The sequence below is a fragment of the Colobus angolensis genome, unplaced genomic scaffold, assembly GCF_000951035.1.
Source record: "Colobus angolensis palliatus isolate OR3802 unplaced genomic scaffold, Cang.pa_1.0 Scaffold126, whole genome shotgun sequence".
Lineage (NCBI taxonomy): Eukaryota > Metazoa > Chordata > Mammalia > Primates > Cercopithecidae > Colobus > Colobus angolensis.
In genome coordinates, this window is record NW_012113808.1 from 5066162 (window position 1) to 5072387 (window position 6226).

The following is a 6226-nucleotide window of genomic DNA, read 5'->3' on the forward strand; positions in this document are numbered from 1 at the left end:
ACTGTTTTTAGACAAAGTGTATTTGAAATTTCTCACCCTGTTTCCCAAGTAAATAAACAAATAAAAATAAAGGATTGAAAAAGACAAGGCAAACCATCTTCCTTTATTCCATAGAGGTGGAGTGCCTTCTAGGAATAAGCTGTGTGTGCCGTGTGTGGAAGACACCGGTAATCACATCATAGACCCTGAGCTCAAGGAACCTGTGTTTCTTGTGGGGCAGTCAAAGAAATAGCCCTAGTCCAGGGTATTAAATGCCGTGATGGGGATACCGAGAGAGTATCCTGGGAATGTTTAGGAGGGCACCTCATCGTCTTGGTGATGATGATGCAGTCACAGAAGTTTCTTCTAAAGAGAAGACACATAGGTAGAGATCTAGTAATGAATTGGAGTTCTCTAGATAAAGGGGATGTAAGGGGCAGAGGGGAGCAGACTGGCTGAAGAACATTTTTGTTAAGATCCTTTTTTTTTGTTTTGAAGAAATAAGACTTTAGTCCTAAAATTCCACAGCAGAGCTTCCAGGGCTATAATAGGGATTAAGGTATTCTACAACAGATGAAGAAATCTTTTAGGGACAGACTGGTGAGTTTAAGCTCTGTAGGGCTTCTGTAGAGGAGGTACTCTTTGTTGTGGGAAGAACAGGAGCCTTTTTAGTGAGAAGAGGGGCCTTGGGTCTCTCTAATTTTCCTGATTGGCTGTGCTGATGGCTTTTACTCTTCTTCAAAGGAGGCATAATACAGCCCCATTAATTGAAACTCCAGTGTTTAGAATGTTTGGTGGTTTGTGGAGCCCTCCTGTAAAAGACAACTGACCAAGCATATAAATTAAACTACGAAATCAATACATATATGTTGAGCATTTAGATGTGTAGGGTGCTGGGTTTATGTACTCAAGGTTGCTTGCGGGGATTATTTAGCTGGTTTAAATAAACCAACTTTTCAAAGGCTTTCTAAAGTAAAAACATCTATTTGCATACCAATTCCAATTTATGCTCTGCTCAAAAGTAGGTCTGATGGTGCCTCTTTGTGGAAACAGTTTATCAGTAGTTAGAGTTTATGTCTCATAAAGTTTTAAGATTTTATTTTTCATGAACCTTCTTTGAATTCAGACACTTTTGGTAATTCATGCCTTCCCTCCGATTTCCCTAGATTGGGTAGATTTTCCTGGCGTTGCACTCTCTATTTTTATAATAACATAAACATATTGATGATAGTGAATAGGAAAAAGGCTGTGGGTAGGGTAAGAGCAATTCTTTTCAGCTTCAAGGGATTTAAAAAAATTCTTTCATTATTCAAGAGTTGTAATTTGTGGTGTGCATTTAAAATAACTGTCGTCTTTCAGTCTCTCTAATAAATGCATTCTGCTATATGGCCAGGCGTGGTGGCTCACTCCTGCCATCCCAGTGCTTTGGGAGGCCGAGGAGGGTGGATTGTTTGAGGCCAAGAGTTTGAGACCAGCCTGGCCAACATGGTAAAACTCCATCTGTATTAAAAATAAAAAAAAATTAGCTGGGGGTGGTGGTGGATGCCTGTATTCCCAGCTACTCAGGAGGCTGAAGCACGAGAATTGTTTGAACCTGGAGGCGGAGGTTGCAGTGAACTGAGACAGTGCCACTGCACTCCAGCCTGGGCGATAGAGCAAGATTTCGTCTCAAAAACAAACAAACAAACAAACAAACAAAAAATAGCAGACACAGAGGTGAACTTAACCTGAGATTAACCAGATTCACAGTTGAAAAAGCAACTGCCTTTAGAGTCCCTAAGCTGAGAAACTTCTGTGGTTGTGATGAAACAGAAAGGAGGAAGGTAAATCTATAGTTCTTTCTGAGGCATCCCACGCTCCTTTAGAAGGGTTTTCCCAGGAAGCCTCATTCACTTTCAGGTAAGCCCGTTATGAAGGTGATAAGGATTGTACCACATTCCACTGGAATGGGGAAGAAGAACCATCTCATTTTAACAGAAAGCATGCAAGTGCCCTTTTCTGGAGGAGGTGGGAATAAGGGAGTACACAGACTTTAGCTTAAATTGTGGCAGGAGGGTCTTAATTTTGGCAGAACAGGGCATGGTGTTGCATCTCACCTGTTCCACGCTGAGTACAAGCCCTTCTTCCCACTCCCTGTCCTCTGCCTCATTGTGAGCTTTCACTGTATTTTCCTGTTGTTCCAGGGAAGATTAAGTGCATTTCAATGCTGCAGTTGAATACTCTGAAGATGAGACCCCTTAGCCTGTGGAATTAACTTTCCATGGAACCCATTCTGGAGAGACTTGAGAGAGCGCCTTTCAAAGGAAGTTAGTTAAGACACTGCCCTCCTTTTCAGACTGAGGGTGGAACCAGATCCTGGCTGAGAGCAGAGACCAGCTTCCAGTCAGCCATGCACCCTAGGAGTGGGGATTCAGCTCTGTGGCTCCAGGAAGGTTAATCTTCAATGTTAATCCGTTTAGGTAAAGTTGTTAGTTAAAACGTAATCTGTTTAGCCTCCCTTTCCCCATTCTCCTGCCAGAAAAGAGGCAGTTCAAGTCTTCTTTCCAGGACTCCTGTGTTTTGGCTGAGATTGATTCTTCACTGTGGCCTTGGGAGAAAAGCTGCCTAACCAGTTCTGGGCTCTGGCTAGTTACAACCATGTGTAAGTTGTTTACAGTACACACAGGTATGAGCTGAAGGGAAACAAAGCTTAGGGGATGACTAGAAAGGCTTGCTGAAATTGCCATGGGAGGGCCCCACCCTCCAAGCCATCTCCCCTCACACCCCGCTCGGTTTCAGTTTCTGCAGCTGGGTTATGCGACATCCTCTTAATCCTTTTTTGAATCTGGTCTCTACATAAGCACTCAAGAAAACTGCTCAACAAGGATTGTTTTAGTGGGTTTTAAATTTTTAAAATGTTCTTGTTTATTTAAATTGTTTGAACAAGGGTTTAGCTGTATGGGAAGAGTTCCTGCCTTTAGCTATACCTGTTTCCACCCACTTAGACATGCTTCTCACCCACAGACACACACAGCCTCCACAGACACAAAGCTTCTGTGTATCCTACATGTACCTGCACCCCAATTCTGTCCACCTCCCCACAGCTCTTGACTGGCTGTTTATTCCATTCCACTCACTACCTTCCCACCCCAGCCCTCAAAGTCCCTAACAGATAAATAAAAAAAAAAAAAAAAAAAGGAGGTGGTGACATTGCTTGCTTGCACGAAAGGGCTCTTGCCTTTGAGGGGAGCTCTCTAGGCACCTAATTTCTCTTAGATTTCTTTCTGTCCTCAAAGGTACTTGTAGAATGTTTGCCGTTAAACGGTTGTAAATTAGGGGCTGAGTGTATGAAGCGTTAATGAAGGCTGCCGTTGGAACCGTTCCACGTCCCGTCCCGTCCCGGCTGGCAGGTTTGCTGTCCAAGAAGCCTCTCGCTGGAGGCCTGAGTTCCTGAGTGTCGGGTTTCAGCTCTCCTTTCTTCTTTTTTCATCTTTTCTTCTGTAGCTATTGTTTTCCCCTTACCTTGTCATCCTTCCCTTCCCTTCCTTCTTCCATACCCACTCCACCCTTACCCCTTTGGCTTTTTTCTGAAAGTAACCACGAGGAACAGAGTCAGAATGAGGCTAGGGAAACAGCATTTTTTTTTCCCCTTTTCCTATAGAAAGCAGGGCCAAAATAGTGCATTTTATTTTTTTCTGCTTTTACTTTTATCTCTTTGTGTTTGCTTCATTTCTTTCTCTTTAAGTCAAGGTTGAAATTGATGTTTGCAAAAGACAGGAATGTTGAATAACTGCCTGAGTTAAACAGAATATGGAGAAACTTTGACTCTGTCCCGTGTATTAAAAATTAAAATTAGGGCAGAATAATGCGGATTTGTCCTGGAGGACCTGGCCAGATGTAGCTAGAGGACCTTCACAGTGCTGGTATAATTACACCTGGATATGGAATGGTCTTCACTTTAAGCAGCTCCGTTATGTGAAAATACAGATCCACAGGTACATATACAAATAAACACTTCCAAAAGTAATCCTTCTATAATTCAATGGAATATGTGTTTTTAAGCTTCAATGAGTAAGCCATGGAAAGCACTGCATTATTTTTAGATAACAGACTTTTCAGTTTGTTTAAGGTGTGATTACCTTTACCAAACATCATTTCTACTCAAATAGAATACTTACAATGAACTGTATGGAGGATACCTACATAAGTCATGTCCTGAGTTTATACTGTTTCCTAGAGACATCTATTTTATACATTTCAAGTTTTAAGTTTAGTCTGATGTTTTATACTTTTCAGTTTATTACCTGAATTGTATCTATGAAATAATAACAGATAATAATTTTAAGCACATACTGTTTGCTAGACATAATGCAAGATACTTCGTACGTTATGTCATTTCAATTTTGTTTTTTTGGAGATGAGCCTCTGTCACCCAGGCTGGAGTGCAGTGGCACGATCTCAGCTCACTGCAACCTCTGCCTCCCAGGTTCAAGCAATTCTCCTGCCTCAGCCTCCCAAGTAGCTGGGACTACAGGTGTGTGCCACCATGCCCAGCTGATTTTTGTATTTTTTAGTAGAGACGGGGTTTCACTATGTTGGCCAGGATGGTCTTGAACTCCTGGCCTCAAGTGATCTGCCTGCCTCAGCCTCCCAAAGTGCTGAGATTACAGGCATCAGCCACCGCTCCTGGCCCCCAATTAAATATTTTTGGAAAAGAGTTCTGTTCACAAAATTTTTGGAATCAAGGGAAAACCTTATTAATTAAGATCTTCGATAATGTAGATTCTAAATCATTTCAGTCTAAGTTGAAAGAAAACTTACCTTTTCGCACATGAAAAAAGAAGCTCTGTAACTATATTAGGAGCACAAACGGTGTTCCTGTGAATGTTTACCCTGCTTAAGAGAGTAAACTTTTCACAGTTAGCAGCATTTGCATACAATAAATGTTCTAATTACTAATGATCCATGCCAATTAATTAAAAAGTACGTCTGTCATGGCGCTGCTTTCTTGGCAGCACTTTTATTGACGATGAGCTTGTGTGCATATTTAAATAATACAGTGACATTTCTTTTTAATGTTTCCTAACCCAGGCTTTGTATGGCAGAACATTCTGTTAGCAGACTTGTGCAGGTTTTCCTATCCTACAAGTAGAGATATGGAGAGATCCATGTCCTACCCTGGGCCTGAGAGTAACTTGGTGATAGTGTCTGCATTCTAACCCAGTGCTCCTGTATTTTCTTGGATTCTTGTTTCTTGTGAGCCTGTAAAGGCATTTGCAAAGTTGGGGCCTTCTGTGAACAGGGGTGCTGTGGTACTGCAGTTCATTGCAGTCTAGACTTTCCACCTCCCCTGTGGCACTTTTGGCAAGTTGACAGGTATAATTGATGAGTTATTCTAAGAATGTGATTCCTGAGTAACTCTAGAGTGGAGTGACTGTGTTTCTGAGTAGTTAATGTGGCTGGGGGGAAAGGCAGATGAAGGGGATGGGGGTTGGGAAGCTGGAGGGAGGTGGGGAGGAGGGTCTTTGTTCAAATCAAGTTGTGTTCAAGTCTGTGGTTTTAAGAGAGGTCGACAGTGATTCATTCCTAGCATATGAGATCCTCACAGGGCTCATGGTTTGAGCGTGAGAGTCTGAATGAGGTTCATCCCAGTGTATGTCCTAAGAAAGGAAATAGAAACACTTAGCTTTGACGTGTAAACCTCCATGCCAACCATTTTGGTTGAATTTCAGGAAAATCACGAAGCAGCTTCTATTGCTGCAAATTTGCCTAGTAGCCCAACTTTCCAGAGTTAAGATTATCCCTGGCAGGCCTTTAATTCTCAAGGGTCTGCAAAGTTGATGGTCTGTTGAGAAAGGAGAGGAGAAGTTGAAGCCACAGTTGTGATTACCATTTCTCCTTGTCATTGAGGAGGAGCAGCGTCTGAGCAGAGTCTGGGGGTGCTGGCCCTGGCCACAGAGGCTTTGGGGCAGAGTCTAGCCTGAACCAGGAGGAATGAAAGGGAATGGTCTTGTTGGAATTGGCATGGCACCTCCACACAGTAAGTTGAAAAGCAGTACAGGATCTATGACCACATGTGGCCAGCCAGGTGTTAGGGCTTATTGCTCCTCGGGCTTAGAATTCTGTATCCCCTCCTTCCCACCCATTCCTCCTGAGTAGAGTCTCTGCTACTTCCTGTGACACACCAGTCTCCCACCCACTGGCCTTGCCGAGGATGAAGACTGCCCCGGGGTTTTCTGTCGTGAGCACTCACCTGTGACAGGTTGCT

General features: G+C 42.9%; 1 protein-coding gene and 1 long non-coding RNA gene across 7 annotated transcripts in view; both read left to right on the plus strand.

Moving 5' to 3' along the window:
- The window catches only part of LOC105505511, a 5263-nt gene extending 2131 nt beyond the window's left edge, over positions 1-3132 (plus strand). The window contains exons 2-3 of the long non-coding RNA XR_001000759.1: positions 861-864; positions 1436-3132. This is a non-coding gene — a long non-coding RNA (uncharacterized LOC105505511). The remainder of the gene's footprint in view (positions 1-860; positions 865-1435) is intronic.
- The window catches only part of PBX1 (pre-B-cell leukemia homeobox 1), a 302032-nt gene that overhangs the window by 44656 nt on the left and 251150 nt on the right, over positions 1-6226 (plus strand). The gene's annotated exons all lie outside the window — the stretch shown is intronic.